The sequence below is a fragment of the Oreochromis niloticus genome, linkage group LG3, assembly GCF_001858045.2.
Source record: "Oreochromis niloticus isolate F11D_XX linkage group LG3, O_niloticus_UMD_NMBU, whole genome shotgun sequence".
NCBI classification, from domain to species: Eukaryota; Metazoa; Chordata; class Actinopteri; order Cichliformes; family Cichlidae; genus Oreochromis; species Oreochromis niloticus.
The window spans coordinates 32677172-32696149 of NC_031967.2; the positions used below are offsets into that span (position 1 = coordinate 32677172).

Consider the following 18978-nt stretch of genomic DNA (forward strand, 5'->3'; position numbering starts at 1 on the left):
GTGTGTGTGTGTGTGTGTGTGTGTGTGTGTGTGTGTGTGTGTGACCTGGCCGGCTTGTCAGATTATATCAAATCCAATCAGGACCTTTTGGAGCGGTAAGCAGCGCTGACTGAGAAGGGGAAGTGAATACGATGATCATTATCATCATTGGGCTTTAAGCATATTTTCATATGTGTTAGTAGCAAACTGTACCTGTGTAAATGCTGTAGAACAAGAATAAATTAAGATCGTTGTATTGACAAAATAATCAAATTTATCTCAGTGTAGTTTTTGTGTCTTCACACACATATGAGTTTTACTGACATCCTACTCGATGTTGGCCCACCACTTGCAGGTCACACATTGATGTTTGAACAAGAGGGCCTGGCTCAAAGCGTTCAAGGTGTTCTGTTGGATGGAGTTCAGGACTCTGTGTAGGCCAGTCAAGTTCTGCCATACCAAACTCTCTCATCTGTATCTTTACAGAACCTGCTTTGCACTGGTGTGCAGCCATGTTGGAATGTTGGAACAGGAAGGGGTCTTCCCCAAACACAAAGTTGCGAGCATGAAATTGTCCAAAATGTCTTGGTATGCTGAAGCATTAAGAATTCCTTTCTCTGGAACTAAGGGGTCTGAGTGCAACTCCTGAACACAGCCCCACATCATAATCCACCTTCCACAAAACTTTACACTTGGCATAATACAGTCAGAGAAGTATCGTCTCCTGGCAACCATCAAACTCAGTCTCATCAGTCAGATTGCCAGATAGAGAAGAATGATTCTTCATACCAGAGAACACGTTTCCACTGCTCTAGTGGCTGGTGGAGGTGTGCTTTACACCACTGCATCCAACATTTTGCATTGTTGCTGATGTAAGGCTTGTATGCAGCTGTTCAGCCATGGAAACCAGTTCCATGAAGCTTTCTACACACTGTTCTTGAGCTAATGTGAAGGCCACATGAAGTTTGGAGGTCTGTAGCAACTGACTCTGCAGAAATTTGGCGACCTCTGTGAACTATGTGCCTCAGTATCTGCTTACCCAGCTCTGTTCTATTACCACTAACAGCTGACTGTGAAATGTTTAGTCTTATTGCACAGGAATTCACTGGAACAGGAATTCACTGAGCTCCTGAGAGCGACCCATTCTTTCACAATGTTTGTAGAAGCAGTCCGCATGCCTAGGTGATGGATTTTATACACATGTGACCATGGAAGTGATTGGAACACCTGAATTCAATGATTTGAATGAGTGAGTGAATACTTTTGGAGGTATAGTGTATATATACACCCCCACTGATTAACTATGGTTAACTATTCTTTAGAAAGATTCACCACAACTAGATGATTTTAGTTGCCAGCAACAAGTTTGTGGCATATTTCTGGCCAGATATTTGACCGGTCATCTTGACAGAATTGATAGAGGGCTGTAGAAACCACAATTTTTTAAGTATGGAACGCACATTTATTTTCACCTTTTCGCATACAAAACACATAATATTCTGTAAAACTGTCCCACTAACTGAGGTGAGTGTTTCCACAGATATTAAAGCCTGCATAATTCCCTGGAATCTTTTCAGGCATCTACACCTCTTGCTGCCACTTAAAGCTCTAAACAGAAGCAACAACAGGTAGGTAGCCTTGTTCTTTAAAAAGTGATGTGAGAAAGTGACGTAGTAAAACTTCATGCAGCATGCAGCAAAACTGAATGCAGCAGCATACAGTCAGTCATATATTCCGAGGAATCCTTTGATTTATACAATGTATGCACAAATGGTATTCAGCAGTGTGGCACTTTTACTGCAGCCTACAGATGTGGTACATTCAGCTCCTCTACTGATGCATCTTGAACACCCAGACTCTAAACCAGGGGTGGCCAACTCCAGGCCTCGAGGGCCGGTGTCCTGCAGGTTTTAGATGTGTCTTTGATCCAACACAGCTGATTTAAATGGCTAAATTACCTCCTCAACATGTCTTGAAGTTCTCCAGAGGCCTGATAATGAACTAATCATTTGATACAGGCGTGTTGACCCAGGGTGATATCTAAAACCTGCAGGACACCGACTCTCGAGGCCTGGAGTTGGCCACCCCTGCTCTAAACTCTAAGCCATCCCATTAATTTCTGAACCATAAAACAACAACATGTTTTTAAACTTATTTTGAGTTTTTAGCTTTATATCTACTGATTCTCTTGGAAGAAACCACAAAAAACTTTATTCCTTTTACTCCAGACTTTATATGTTGTATTTGGCTCCAGGGTAAGTTGCTCATATGAAAGCTAGAGGGCAGCACAGTACAGAAGCAACTGCAACATGTACTTCAATAAGTTCTGTGGTGGAGCCTTCAAGAGAACAGTGGTGCTAAGATGAAGCAGATTTTTGGCTTTCACTGAGTCCCCCTGCTTCAGGGGGAGTGACAAAATTTATTGCCCAACATGGCTACACATCTCTGCAGGGTAAATGTCATTGTTCAGAGCTTTTAATCTGATAATGAGTTGATTATCCCTGTTTTCCCATGATCATCCTTTCTTTGGAGCTTGCCAAATTCATATAAAATATTTTTGAAAAGTTCCTCTCCAAAATGTCCAAAGCAAATTAAATCAACACAACAAAGACAAAGTAAAAATATGGTTGCCTTTTGTTCCTGATTTGAGGCTTGAAAACACATATGTGTGCTTTAGGGTTCTGAACGTTCTGCCAAAGACTATTGTAACAACTGTTTGCATAATAAAGTTACAGCACTCTGTCATAATCACTCGCTCTCTGAACCTGGAGACCAGGACAAATCAGTCCAGATGTGAAGTTCCTATCAGCCAGATGAACCCTCTGACCCCAGCTCTCGTTTAAACAAGTGCTGCTGTAACGCCCCATAAAAAAATTTTATTATTTTTTTTTAAAACGCTGACAGAACAAAAACAATATCTGAGAAAACTCTTTCTGCTTCTTGGCTCAGTCATCTTGGACATGGTTTAGTTGTCATTGCAAAACCCAAATATGGAAGGAATTGCTGCTGGATACTAAATGTTTCAGAGCTTCAGGGGAAATCTAGCAAAAAAGGACATTGGGAGTTTTCATTTTTCTGTCATAGAGTTCTCATTTTCTCATTCAGTAACATTTAAAAACGAGAACACCACATAGGCCTGCCTACCGAGCACTAGCTCGTGAACTTATTAGTATCATATAAACCACAAACATGTTCAGCTTATAAGTGCCTTTTGATTTCTATAACTGCAGCAAAAAGCTAATCTTCTACATGTGCCAAAAGATGCGTTTTACCCCGAAGCAAAAATATTTACTGTCATATAATTTAACACTGAAATGGAGTTTCCAATGCAACATCTCAAAAAAGAGAAAATATCCAGTGAGTGGCAGTTCTGTGAGGAATAGGCCTTGTTGATGCCAGAGCTCAGAGGAGACTGCAGACTGCTTCGAGTTGAAAGGACATTAACACAAATAACCACTCATTACAACAAAGGTATGCAGAAGAGCATCTCTGAATTGAAACAAATAGGCTACAGCAGCAGAAGACCACACAGGACCACTCCTGTTAGTTAAGAACAGGAGACTGAGGCTACAATTCACATCAGCTCACTAAAATTGAACAATACTAGATATTGCCTGGCCTAATGAGTCTCGTTTTTTCTGCTGTGATGTTCAGATACCAGAGTCAGAATTTGGTGTAAACAACTTGAAAGCATGGCTCCATCCTGCCTTATATAAACTATTCTAATGAAGTGGTCCTGAGTGTAAATGTTTAGAGTAATAAAAGTGCCTCATTTTAAGCCATTAACCATCTGTGATGTTTAGATGACAAGCTGTTAGTGAACAATTATGCCAATAAACTCGATCAAAATTAGACTATTACACTTATGTAAAGAACTTGTAAAATAGCAAAAGTTTGTTTTTTATATTTTTTTTTTTATTTTAATTTCAAAATATCAGATCACAACCTCTGTTTTGATTAACTTCCTTACAAAGAAACGATAAGTTATTTCCTTTCAAGAAGTCATAAGATGAAAATGTGAGAGCCGCAGTTTTGAACTGTAATTTTGACCTAAAAATATAGAACTAGAATCTCTATGAGATATAATACAGGCTTTCCAACTAGCTTAACAGTTTTCACTATAGGGGGCTGTGTCTCCCATAGAGTTCATTTTGCGTTTACTGATGCAAGTCTACAGCAGAGTTCAGCCACAGGTGACTCTACCTTCCAAGTGGTCGCCTTATGTGCAGGTGTTGACAGTCTCTCCCATAAGCAACTCTTTGAATTGATCATGAGCTCCTTTTGTGAATGGCACTTATCTTTATGAAATGACCACTTAGCATCCACTGATGGAGGGCCCCTTCATTCTCAAGACTGAGCGGCACCACTGTGTGCAGGAGGCGGAGGGATTTGGTGGACAGGAGGGGGTTCGATGAGGCCTCAAGTGGGACAAAACAAGTCTTCACATTCCATCAGTGGTGACAGTAGCTGTATACGGGCCTCTCAAGTGACATAACTCTGCGTCTCAAGGCCATGTTGCATATAAGTGGCTATGACGAGACAGCCGAAGTATATGGATTTTTAAAATAACTCTTGTGGACTCATTGTCACGGTTGGGGACTACTTGGTAACTTTGAGGTACAAAGTCTGCCTAGCTAAGCTTAAACAAAACACACAAAAAAATGTGGCATTGGCCCTTTGATCCACACCAACACCCACCATATGAGGTGTAGCAACCTAAGTTTCTGTAATTAAACAAATGAGCAGATACTTCTTGGACACCTTGTTAGTACAATTAAGTCCATCCATTCACCCATGAATCCATCCATCCATCCTCTTAATCACTTATCACATCCCAACTATCATAAGCCAAAGGGCAGGGTGATGACATAGTAAGGCCCTAGTCACACAGGCCCAGAGATTGGTCAGTATTTAAATCACATAATTATCTGTGATTAACCACATTTTTAAAAAGCCAAGTTTAGTTTCACTAATCACACCTGATTACTGCCAGACCTGTTGAATCAAGAAATCACTAAAGTAGAACTGGTCTGTCAAAGTGAGGCAGGCTAAAGGGTCTCAATGACTCATTCAGGAGTGAAAAAAAGAACCAAAAACACCATCTAAAGAACTGAAGGCCTCGCTTGCCTCAGTCAAGGTCGGAGTTTGTGATTTAGCAGTAAGAAAGAGACTGGACAAAAATGGCATAGAGTAGGATCGATTCACAGTTTAAGTTGTCATAGAAATGTCTACGGGTAAGAAACGAACCACCTTAGGTTGGGGGTAAAACCCAGGGTTAACCCTGAAGTTACTGAATAAGACAAAATCCTCCTTCTTAGTTCAGGCCTCAGGTTGGACTCTTTCAACGCTGGTGCCTAAAACATTGTTTTTCCACATTTCTGTTAACATCTAGCCAAATACAGTTGGATGTATGTTAAATACAGTAGATATATCTTTTCAAACACATGGTGTGAAAGGATTTTTACCCCAGGATAATAGGTCTATATTCCCTGGCAATATCACCCCCTGTTAATGTTGCTGCAAGCTAGCATACTTCGTGAATACCTCCACACTGTTCCCCAACATTTCCTGCACTCGCAGTGCATAGCCTAACATGAAAAGTACTATCTGATGGCTTGAGTTAAAAACAATATCTTTTCCACCAGGCATTATTGGTATTCACCAACCAGTTGTAGTGGTTGTTAGAGGTTTCTGGAGGTTGCTGGCTGTTGCTAGGTTGCAAAAAGATATAAAAGGCTGCACCAAAAGCCACCTTTCGGTATTAGCGGATTGGCACAATCGCCCAAGTTTGCATGATGATTTGTCTACAAAGAGGGAGACCCTTCACCTTCAAAGTCAAAATCACACGTTTGTGAAATATGTTGGTTGCAGAGGGAAGTCACAGTTTTTACTCTGAAGGCAAATGGACGTTTGTCAGGGTTCATCAATGACCCCCCCTGGAGTGCTATACTCTCCACAATCATCAGGGCGGCGTCTGTGTTCCTGTGGTTCACCTGACCTCCACCCACACACACACCTGCAGCTCATCAGCAGCTGATGAAGCTAAACAGGATTTAAGGCCTTGCTGGAGTGCTGTTCCTCGCTGGAGCATTATGCTCACCTGTGTTAGTTACCCCAGCGCTTTCACGTGTGTATTTTCCCATGGTCCTTTGTGCTATATTGACGCCTTTCTCTATCTCCTTGTTTAGACCTCCGTGGACCTGCGCCTGTTTTCCCTGGACCCGACCTGAAAGAGTGTGAGTGAGTGTGGTCACGGTGTTGGATTGGACTGCCCCGGACCTTCCCTTGGAACCTTGGACCCCTTTTTCCCTATCAATATCACTGGTGTGTAAATAAACCTCTGTTTGAGTGCACAGTTGGAGTCTTGCTTTTGAGTCCAGCCTCAGCATCACAATGTTGTTATTGGTTCCTGGCTCCTGAGGTGTAAGCAAAAGTCTCCATGAGCCTTCTGAGCAGGAAGTTTAAGAATCCAGGGCAGCAGTTCTTATGCACTCGAATAAATGTGGTTTGAATGGCTGATACCTGCAGCAACTGGTAAAATAAGTGAACTTCAGTGTGAAGCTTAAAATGTGTATACAATCGACCACTGCCTATTCACAGCTTCACCTATTCACAGATTTTTTTTCAGAGCATATCTAAAATTATTCGCAAATTATTTTCATTTTATTTTCTCTACACTACAATACATAGTTTATAATAAAAACAGATTTACTCACTTTGAAATATTAATATTAATGTAAATATAGCAAAATATAAATAAAATGATTTTTTTTTTCTTAAAAATGTAAATGATCTTAAACTCCTATTTGTTTAATCTGTATTACAGGCGGTGAGTAAAACGGTCATTTCTAGCCACAGATGGACATTTGTGCTGTGATTAAACTAAAAAGTAGAAGTTCAAGAACAAGATTCATTACTTTTGTTTAAATGCACATAGTCTTACATTAGCTTGTGTTGAAACGCCCATTCAGTGCTTTTCTTTTCTACTTCTTCCCCCTTTTTTGGTTGTCTGCCTTCAGTCATTTGAAAAATTTGACTTATCTGATGCAGGCTGCAATTTGAACACACATCAAGGGAGGAATGATGACAGCAGGTCAGAAAATCAGACCGACTAAAGGAGGACTCTACCACCCAGTAAAAAACGCACATCACAGCGTCACGCTCTGCAACACAAAGTCAAGCTTCGCTAAACAAAACTGCTTTCTTTGTGTCATCTTTGTGAACTCCCCTCTTTCCTGAAGGATGTGTTTGATAAGCCCATAAGCGGCATGACTCACCCTCCCACTCCTCTCTGTCTTCCACCTCAGCCTGTTTATCCTGACGAGACAGCCAGAGGCCTAACAACTTAATTACCTCGCTGGAAGAAGCCAGGTTTATTAGCAGTAAACTCCCCAAACTAGCAAGCAACCACATCCTTAGGGATTAAGCTAAATTTGAGTTGCTTTCCATAAAACAGGCTCACTGCTTCTGTTGTAACACTCACATTTCTCTGGCTTTTGAAGCCATATCACACCATCAGATAGTGTCCAGGAGGAGGTTAGCCCAAGTGGTCCTCGAGCTAAGACACACACAAAGTTGGAGTGGTTGCTGTTTATTTGTCATGGCAACGAGAGGATGTCCAAAAACTCTTTGTAATCTCACTCTTAGCTGGAAAACACAGACAGAGCACCAACATGAATCATCAGCTGATAGACCTTTGGGATAAGACTGAACTGACTTTAGCTAGAGAACCAAAGCTTTAACTATCCCCTACATGGTTTTGGTTTTTAATATAATCAAATTAAAGAAAAATCCAGACCAGGATGAGGTAGAAGCAATATTGCATGGTCTTAGGGCAAAAAAGGTTTTGGTCAAATTTGATCCTAAATGAACTCTCTTGGCATTATCAATCTTACACGGTGTTTATCAAACATGTGCAACTAGGAGAAAGTAGACAACAAATACTATAAAAGTGAGGAGCGTTCACTTCAGCTGGACTGGAGTTCCAGAAGTGCTTTCACTATTTCTATCATGCAGAAAAACGGTTAATACCAATTTAACTAGACTCTATAGTTTTGTTTTGGTTTTTTTTGGGGGGGGGGGTTATACCCATTTTTATCAAATATATGTACAGTTGTTGTCAGAAATTTGCATTCACTCATCCCCACTAATATTTGTTTAAATGTCCTGTAGCAAGTTGCTCCTCAACCAGTTGATATTTGGTAGCCATCACCAAGTGTACCAACGCCGCTTTTTTTGTATATCTAGCCCATCATCCATGTAATTGGTGTTATGGACCACTGAGGGGTGAAGATTTTGAAATCTCAGTTTCTGCATGCAGACTAGAAAAACGGACTAGAACCCTTTTCATCAGAGTATTGTCACAAACAAGAATGCTGTGGACTCAAGAGCAGACTCAATTGCTCAAACTATGTACAATTTTATTGAAGGGAGAAAGTACTTAAACAAGGGTGGGTCTAACAGAAACTATACACAGGAACTCAGGGAGACCAGAGGATGGAGAAAATGGACGTGGAACACAAGGAGAACACGGGCGGGAACCATCTGGGAAACAGTTAAAGGGCTGAGGTGAGTGGTACTACTGGAGGGTCTTATGCTTACTTGGAAACACCGGCTATTAGGCAGAGGAGGGGTTGCCGTGGGAGTGTCCCAGGGATGGCTGAGGATGCGGGGAAGCTGGTCCAGGTTCCAGTGTGTCCAGGGGAGAGAGATCCACCTTGGAAGCACGGGCAGGAGGGCAGGCCGAGGAGATCGTGAGTATGTAGTCCTAGGGTTCCAGGTAGACTGGAGAACGGAGTGAAAACAGAACCAGCGCTGCTGATGAGCACGACGGGTGATGTATCTGGAGAACACTGGAGAGAGAGAAAACTGGCGAGGATTGGCAGGCAACGCTGGCTTAAAAACCCTCCAGAAGGAGGCCTGGAAATTGGAAGCAGGTGATGAGCTGGCCAACTCCATCCCAGGGGATGGACAACAGGAACCTGGATCACACCCGACCAGACACTCCCACAGCATATGACAAATATAGCCAGTTAGTCAGTTAAAGTTCTGGGATATTGATCTGGTCAGTTAAGTAGCAGAGGGGGTTGTTAATTGGTTTCAGCTGCTTTGGTGGTTTTACAGGTGGAGGCCACTGAAATATTTCTCTCTTCTCTCTCCTCTTTTTTTTTTTTTATCTAGTTTTGCATTCGGCTAATGTCAGTGTCTCTACTGCTAGCAAGAGGCAGGCGATACCTGGACCTTACAAAAGATCTTTCAAATCAATAAGTGCAATTACCACAAGGGTTTCTGTATCTTTCAGCACGGTCTCAGGAGCATTGAGAAGACTCCGGAAGACAGGCAGATGCTCTAGCAGAGCTGGACAGGCCGTAGGAGGTCTTTAACCAATCAGCAGGACTGGTATCTGATTCTTTGTGCAAGGACGAACAAGAAAATAACGTCGAGCAGGCCACTGGTGTGAATGTCTCTGAACAGAATAATCAGAAACAGACTTCATGAGGGTGACCTTAGGGCCTCTAGTGGGCCCTGTGCTCAATGCCTGGTACTGTGAAGGCTGATTGGTATTTGCCACGTAACACCAGAATTGGCAGGTCCACCACTGATGCCTTATGCTTTTCACAGATGAGAGCAGGTTCACCTTGAGCACATGTGACAGATTTGAAAGGTTCTGGAGAGACTGGAGAACATTATGCGGTCTGTAACATCATTCAACATGACTGGTTTGGCTTTGGGTCAGTGGTGATTTGGGAGGCGTATCCACAGAGGGACACACAGACCTCTACAGGCTCAGCAACAGCACCCTGACTGCTATTAGATATCAAGATGAAATCCTTGGACCCATTGTCAGGACCCTACACTGCTGCAGTGGATCCTGGGTTCCTCATGGTGCACGACAATGCATGAGGTGAGAGTATGCAGGATAAAGGAATTTATACCATTTCTGGTCTTGCCTGCACGCTCGCCTAACCTGAATTCAACAGAACACCTCTGGATGGTCCTGGGGGATGATCACCTAGATCTGGACCAGGTTAAACCTCAGTAATGCCCTGGTCCAGATCTAGGTGATCATTCCCCAGGACCATCCAACATTTCATTGGGAGCCTGCCCTGACGTTGCCAAGCATGCATACAAACACATGCAGCTAACCACTGAATGTCATTCTGAGTTGCTGCAGTGAAATTTCTGCAAAATGGACCAGCCTGCCACATCATTTTTTTCACTATGATTTTCAGGGTGTCTTTGAATGCAGCTCTCTGTAGTCTTATCATTTTCACATCCATCATATGATGTGGCATCTGTTCATGCCTAACACTCCATATCAATATAGCATGATGTTTTTCACTGTTAAGATCTGACGTGTTTTCAAAGTGTTCCTTGAATTTTTTTAAACCAGTGTATTTCTTCCTGTTTGCAGTTATTTTTCCATGTATGGACCATCTCTCTGCTCCTTGTCTGCACTTATTGCCTTGTGTATGATCTCTATCTGGATTAAATTCTAGGTTTTAGATTGCACTTTGCCTCAGTGTGTGCAGTGTTTGGATCCTCTAGAAGGAAACGGGGAAACAGACATAAGAAAATCTCCCTACCAACGAGCCTGGTCTCATGCTAAAATGTGAGTCTGGAAATACATCTTTCAGAGCCCACCTACTGAGCACATGGCAGTTTTTGCATTGATTCTAAAGCTTAACTCATCATTTTCAGACCTGAGCATTAGAAAAACTAAAAAAAAACTAAAAATCTGAAGATTATACGGATACAGATATAATAATACTGTCAAGGTACCCTAATTTCCCCATTAAGATACATAGTTACCAACGTCTATTTTATGTGATTTAATTAGCCAGCTTCCAACCTACGCTCTTGAGAGCGATCCAGTGTACACACAGATTTTTTCTGATAAATTAGCCCTCTTAGCTTATCTTGAAAAATATGAAGGAGAGAGCTTTGGAAAACAAACTACTGATAAAAACACCGTGTCACAGCTGGAATCCTTTTAAAAAGTTAAAAAGAAAGATGTGTATATCCTTAACAAGCAGCGTTCCTCTGTTTACTAGCCCCTGTTGCTGCTGTTGGCCTTTAAATGTTCTGCTCAGTCTCCAGAAATGCTGCAGGAAGGGGGGACACGAGTGAGAAAAGTGGCAGGCTGGAAGAAGGGAAATGGGAGGCTAAATGGGTCACCCACTGGGAGCTCTGGCTAAAAATAGAGAACAGAGCTCAGATGCTGTTCGTGCATTATTTCTCTTTATTTTCCTTTAGCCAGAGAAGGAGGGACGACGCCAAAACATAAAGGCTGGTGTGTAACACAACAAGAGGCACCTGTTTGTATATGAGTGTTCACATTTTAGTGTTGCAGAATCCAGTAGTTGCAGGATTAAACTGTTTTTATGTTTCTATGATGTTAAAGTGGGTTTTCCTGCAGCCTAGTTGAACAGGTGGTTATCAAGGATGCTGACTTCATCAGAAAAAGGATCATCGTTCTCAGGTTTCAGAGTATTATAGTTTAAAAGCACTTCGTAACATTGGACTGAAAAGATTAAGCAAACTATTCTCCTATCTCCTGTCTATGACTGATCCACATATCACAGTTTTAGAAAATCGGATTACATTTAGCTGATTTTATTTGGTTTTCTCCCACGTTCATTTTGGCCTAATAGGGAGAGGCAGGAGAGGACGCAACTATGATACAATATCATGGAATCAAGTCCTGCCATATAAGCTGCTTTCACAAAGAATGGCCTGTATTTGTATTGCGCTTTACTTAGTCCCTAAGGACCCCAAAGTGCTTTACACTACATTCAATAATATATTTTAAAAAATCAATAATATATTTAAAAAAACTGAAAAAAATGCACAGATAACTTTAAAAACTGTTGTTTAAAAGATTCACTGACAAACTAATGTTATAACAATTTAGTCTGCATTTTAGGACTTGGATGGAGGCTATGCGATGACTCTGACAGAACCCTCTGAGCCTGTCTGAGTACAAAACACTCATAAAAGCATATAGAGGGCCTCATCATCACCTTCATGGTAGACTGAAGGCATAGAGTTTGCCTCCTGAATACTATTCACTGATACAATTGACCATATGCAATAAATCAATAAACATTTTTATGAAGGATTTTTATCCTTATTTATCCTCTAAAAGCAGTGTAACCTTTTACAGCTGCATGACCTCTAAGGTCACTCGTTCCTTACTATGATGTTGCTGTGCTGAATGTTTCCTATCTTGTCTTGTGATAAAAGCTGATTTATTTCATGTCTGGACAAACAAGCTGATTTTTGTGCTCTCGTCTCTTCTTTTATCTCTTGGACTTTGTCTTCTTTCAACAGCTGACGTGTTCCTCCCTGTTTTCCTGTCAGCCATCGCTGATATTTTTTTCTCTCTTCTCTAGTGCTCATTTTTATTGTATTGCTCGTGTTTAGTTTTACTAAACTCTACACGCTGCTACTCTCTTTATAAATTGTCTACATTTTCTTTCTGGTTTCAGGATCTTGACTTTATCCCAGACATGACCTCAACCTCCTGCCGCCTCCTAAAGTTAACAGAAGGATGCAACATACACACACACAGATTAATGCACGGACAGCTGGTTGTCTTCTTGTGGCTCTTGTGGCTGATGGAGTGCTTTCCCACAGTGGTCAGCAGAACAAGAACCCCCACATACGTTTGGTTCTGTCGGGTGGGCGAGCTAGATGTTGATAAGCTGAGACTTTTTATCGTGGTCTGGTTGGTCTCTACATATTTGGGGAACAGTCACGTTTGTGCAATTAGTCTGGATCCATTATTGTTTTTGATCATCTTATACTGAATGATTAAGGGGAGGGGGATATATTTTAATGTGATGTAGGCAAATACATGTGTGGTTGGTCTTTCACAACTCTATGGAAGCTGGGCAGTTTTGAGTTAGCTCAGAATTTGAGTCTAATAACTCAAAATTTTAGGTAATTTTGTCAGAAATTTCAGATATTAACCCCAAATTCAGACATCTCAGTAGCAGAAAATGTTTTGTTTTCAGTGGCAGAAACAAGCTTCCATAGCCATTTGATCCTCTCAAGAGGAAGTGGAAACTTGCTTGTGGAAAAGGATATCTGGAATCCCCTGCTCAGCCTGCTTTCACCACGACCTGACTTCAGATTACTGGGAGATAACGTATGGATGGAAACTTTTAAAGTTAAACTTTTGAGCTGATGTGTAACTATTAGTTGAAACTGACAAATGCAAGAAACAGTTTTTTCCTTGTACGTGTGGATAAGTGGGAGGACTATCATATACACTGACAGCAGAATCCACACAAGATAAGACTGTGTTCATTGACTGCAGTGATGAGCGTGGCTGTGATGATTCACCTTTGCCAAACTGAAATGTAGAACCTGACATAAAGCAGTGCTCTCCCATAGACTGCATTTAAAGTATGCACATAGCCAGTGGCTGTTGACATCACTCATTGGTTTGTGGATGAAAGACTCAAGCTGATTGCTTTTACTCCTGCAATCTTACTTTTTGAAAACAGACATTATGAGCCAATGACAACATTCTCTCTTTCAGCCTCTTTTCTTGTCTCTAAATGGGACCATGAGGTGAAAAATGGACTTTATAATGTATTTAATAAGAACTGACATTTGCGGCTGAACTCACAGAGAGTTACCACGAAAGTGTTTACTGAGGTCACAGATCAAAGGAGCCAAGCGTTCAAAAACTTGTGCCAGAAACAAACAAACAAAAACATTTTGTGATCCATTAGTCAAAAATTTGGGTTATTATCTTAAAATTTCGATTTGCTAACTTGAACTTCTGAGAAAGTAACTTAAAATTAAGGAACTAACTTACATTTTCAAGTTATTAAGTCTAAAGTTTTGGATAATCTAAAATTTTGACTTGGCTCTGGCCAATCAGGAAATGCTTTGAGAAACAAGCTTCCACAGATGGGCCATTTTTCTATGGACTTCCACACAACCGGACTTCTGTTTGTAAGCTCAGAAGTCAAACGCTATTGGCCATTATGTAGTCTTCAGTTTAGCTTTGTGGCTATTGGAAGACTGTTGATGTTGACTCACTTTCTGAGTCAGCCTCTAGTGGGCAGAAGAGGAACTGCAGTTCTTTGTGGTGGCTTTATTTTACCAGCTCCAGAGGCTATGGAGTGCCATATGATAGCTCATGCAGAGTAGTGACATGTGTATCATATTGCCCCTTTATGCACTTTAGGACTCAGCTACTTCCAAAATATGCAAATATGAAAAGGAAATTATATATTTTATCAGAAAAGTAAATATGGAATTTAAGCTCCAAGCAGCTTTCACTTGGTTCCAACCAGAGTGTTTGGTTTGCCATTGAGGTCAAATACAGAAGAATCTGTCAAGTTTGTCATGTCCTGAGTCACCAGACTAAACAGAGAGGTTGACGGGACATTTTGAACAAATCTTGCCTGTTTGTGTTCTTCAGGACATTTTCCTATTTAGGACGTGAAGGCTTATGCTGAACAGGCTCGAGGAGGATACTGCACATACAGTAACAGATTAGTTTTGGTTCTCATTTTTCAGCACATGCCCAGACTGATTCTACAACGTCTTCATGTGCCAGCAGCTGACAGCAAAGTGAAGGGCCTTTGAAAGAGCAACGTGGGAAACAGAAGGGGTAAAAGCAATGGGTACATATTGGAGGGGGGGGCAAAAAAACCCATATGTGCTGCTCCTTTTTTGCACAAACACATGGGAACTGTAGGAGGTTCCAGTGTGCTCTATCTCACTTGGAAAGATGGATGAGTTCCATATGCTACTGCTTCACTGACTCTTTGCTTTCTATGGACTCCAGCAAATAAGAAATATTTGTAACTTTGCCCTAAATTTCTCTTCTGGGCTTTTGTCTCATGTTTCTTTACCAGCGGCTCAGTCTGCCAACTCTAACTAATGCTGAGCAAGACTGCACATCCACACACTTGTGGTCAAACCCTGGAAATTGCGCAGTTATGGTTGCTGATGGATAGTTTGTTTTTTTTCCTTCATCCCAAGGAAAACCTAAATAACTGCTGTGATGAACATGTTTAGGCATTTTCTTGTTGGTTAATTTGTCTGAATGTTTCTTTCCGCATGTTTTCTTGCTGCAATGAAACCAGTCAGTGGTTTATATGTGTTTATACACCGCTCAACAAAATCTGAGTAAGAAACTTCTGGTCAGTTAAGTAACAGAGGGGGTTGTTAATCATTTTCAGCTGCTTTGGTGTTAATGAAATTAACAACACTTCCACTTTTGCATTTGGTTAGGGTCAGTGTCCCCACTGGTAGCATGAGATGATAGATAAAACACTCAGGTACAAAACTAGGTACACTTAAATTAATTTCTTTCTTTTAAACTTGACTAACTATTACGAATTATGAGGTCAAATGACCTAAATGCAGACCCAGGACAAATAAAAGGTGAGCTTGAGGTCAAAGGTCATAGTTGGAGTGCCAAAACAAAGGAAACCAAAACTCAAATCTATCAGAAATTAAAGTGCACAAAACTCCAGGATCATATAACATTAGCAGTAAATTTTAAGAAGTCTTATAGTGTTATAGAAGAACTCAAAACCTTTGTGGTTTTAGTTTACATGGTTCTCACGTTTCCATTTTGTTCCAGGTTTTCCACAAACACATCTGGGTACTTAGTGATTGTAAATAGTCCATAACGTAAATGGTTGTCTGCCTCCCTGAAACAGCAACCTTGAACAAACTTAAACAAAAATGCTTTTTTAGCGGCCACTTCAGGCTCACTCCTTATAAAACATAAAACCTTACATAACAAAGAAATCTTTATCTTGTTTTTTGTTTTTTGTTTTTTAAATAGAGTTATCAGGCCTGACCTAAGCTATTCAGAGTCACTGCTTCAGGTTTGGTGAGTGAAATTCCCATATTTCATTCTTCCAGTACTTAACACAATTATCAGAAGGTATGTTGTGAGTATGTCAAGGCTTCAAAATGAAGAATTCAGAAGCAGCTGGATAAATTATTATTAAAATAGGAGGATCTATTATGTTTGGACATTATTCTTTTCCATTTTTTTTCCCAGTGTTTTAAAGTTTTAGGTCAGAAATAAAAGTGCACCAGTGGTTTTTTTTGGATTCTAAAGTTCAATTCAATTGCGCAATTCAGTTTTACTGATGTAGCACGAAATCAGCCGCCTTAAAGTAGTATGCAGTTTAGACTAGAAAATATGACTTTTACTTTTTAGATCTCTGTCATACATCAATATGAATCTTTTTTTTTTATAAAAGAAAGGAGAGCAGCTTGGTCATTTCAGTGTTGTTTGGTGTAATAATGAAACTATCTTGGAGGTTACAATGGGGGTCAACAGAGGCTAAAAAGCACATTTTTGTCCCGGGGGACTCCTCAGGAGGTTAATCCTGTTATGTCTTTGGCATCATCCTGTATGGCTGGTTGTAAACTACATTTCCCACCCTTCACGATTCACTTTACCTATTTTTTTTTTTTATCAGTGTGGATTGACCTGCATGGCATCCTGTTAATATAGATTAATCTCCAGAACTCGACATTTAGTAACTGTGTGGATGTTATTAAGGCTTTTTCAAAAGTCTACTTAATCTCTCTCTGCGTCCTTACCCTAAAAGGAAACGGTTAGTGTAGGTTCTGTTTTCTAAATCTAGCCTCGTAAATGTCACATTAACTCTCCATCGATCAAATAAACTTACAGTTAAAGGCCATGTTAGAGCAGAATACTGGCTTTGAGAGGAAAAAGGGAGGAAAACATAGGAATAGTCCATCCAGCGTCTTTAAGACAGACAAGGTGCGTGCACATCTGTCTCTGCGAGGGCCTAGAAAGTGAGAACAGACCTGGTTTTTAGGTGGTTTTAGGGTCCAAGATAGAGTAGAGCCAGGTTTAGGTGGTTACTTATCATAATAAAGGGATAAGGAGTCCATGGGTGTCCTCATAAAAACAGAATGTGTGTGTGTGTGTGTGTGTGTGTGTGAGAGAGAGCGAGAGAGAGAGAGAGAGAGAGAGAGGTATGAAAGCTGACAATTCAAATAAAAACACGAGGAAATTAAACTTAATAAATGAAATATGAGAAAGTCCCTTTGTTTTGCAAATGTTCCCGTCACTTCAGAGGATGTTAATTTCCTGGATCATCCCAAACCTTAAACCTTAAAGTCTTCAAACTAAGGTTCACTGATGTATGTTATGGGAATTCCGTTTTGACCTCATAAAGGACATTGGCCCTTGCAGTGTTACTATGTAAACATGAGTCCCCACAGCATAAGGGATACAAACACACAGATGCACACACACACACACACACACACACACACACACACATTTTTTGTCCCATTCTTACTCATGGCTTCTCTGTAGCTTTCATAATCCTTGAGCAACTCTGATTGATTCCACTACTTTTAAAAAGGTCAAAGGGCAAAAAGTCACAAGTTGGGGTCAACAGACAATTTTTAAGTGCATGCATGTGTGTGTGTGTAATGCCGAAGGGCTGGGGTGGTGGTTCAGTGACCAACAAAGAAATTCCAGATGCTGAGGAATTTATCTTTACTGGGAATATGGTGTGTTTCAGCGAGGAGAGGTCATGAGAACAGCAGAAAGCACACACACACACTCAAACACACACCACAAACAGCATCCCCACTTCCTTTTGGACCAATCCCTGAAAGCACAGACACTTTAAATCCATCAGTTCATTAACACTGTTGGGTTTTTAACCACAAACAGGATAATAAGATCAGGACTTGTGTTTCCTGCTGACTGTTCGGCTCTCACAGTGTCTCTTGTTACCATATAGCTGGGACTTGCCCAGAAATTCCTTCTTGGTGGGAAGGAAAAATCCTCTGGAGCAACATAAAACTCAAACAACACCTTAACCTTGTTGTTTAAAAGCAGCAGAGATGAAAAACTCTCCACACTTAGAGCCACTTAAGCATGAAGTCGCACCTAGAGTTTGGATTGTGTGGACTGAGCTATAGTGGAAAAATTCACTCTGTCAAAATCACAGGCAAAGTACAGAGTCAATGAGGTAGACTGAGTCATATTTCTTGTATTTTATGTGGATATAAGTCATATAATATTTATGGCTCCACATATTTATATTAAATATCCATATAGATGATAATAAGACGACCGTGATGACAGTGTTGGGAGTGATGGTGGTGCTGATAAGCAATGCCTTAATTTTTGAAAAAGCTGAACTCTAGGGAAGTTTACAGCTGCAGATATTAAAAAGTAATAAGTTTAATAAATGTGATTTTAAGACAAATCTGAACTGGCAATTCATAAGGAACCCAACTCTAATTCCATTTTTTTGTGTTGTTCAAACTCTGGACCCGACGTTCAAATTCATACTTTTCAAAAGTACATAAACTTACATATGATGCAGAATTCTTTAGTCTCTCAGGTTTTATTTTTGTGTCCGTATGTATTGTTGGGCCCATTATAAATTTACCCCCTCGTGGAAAAGAGATTTTTAAATTTTTATTTACAGATGACAGACAACCTCTGCTGTGCACCTGTCTTATGAAATAGGTGTATTTTTTCTGAACTATCATGTTTTAAGATCATTTTCAGTTAATTCTAAAATGAAAATGAATTAATTTACGCCATTTTTTAAAGTTAATAAAATGGAAAATACTCTGATTTCTTGTATATTTTAAATTTAAAAGGACAGTTACTGTTCAAAGTTCAAGTAAATGAACGAAACAACAGATATTGCTTGAATACAAAACATGCTTGTGTGTGTGTTTTATTATTGACAGCACTGATCTTCCATAAATATCAGGAGTTTATTTTGTTATAAAAGGACTTCCTTCCTGCCGTCAAATGCCAGCATTTGTCTCAGCGTATAGCCTTGAACGCCTGCCTTGTCGGGTCATTTCCTGTTTTAGTTCAGAACACCATGTCTCAGAGAGAAAGGAGACTCATATTTCATATATTTGCTTTCAGGAAACACTGAACTATGTCGTCATTCTCAACTGGATTGACCCCAGGATGGGAAAAATAAACAAAAC

General features: G+C 40.4%; 1 long non-coding RNA gene across 1 annotated transcript; it reads left to right on the forward strand.

Moving 5' to 3' along the window:
- The first annotated feature begins 5945 nt into the window (after positions 1–5945).
- Positions 5946–6332, forward strand: LOC109197506 (uncharacterized). The gene is made up of 2 exons (XR_002058560.2): positions 5946–6083; positions 6168–6332. It is a non-coding gene; the product is annotated as an uncharacterized LOC109197506 (long non-coding RNA).
- Positions 6333–18978: the final 12646 nt, after the last annotated feature.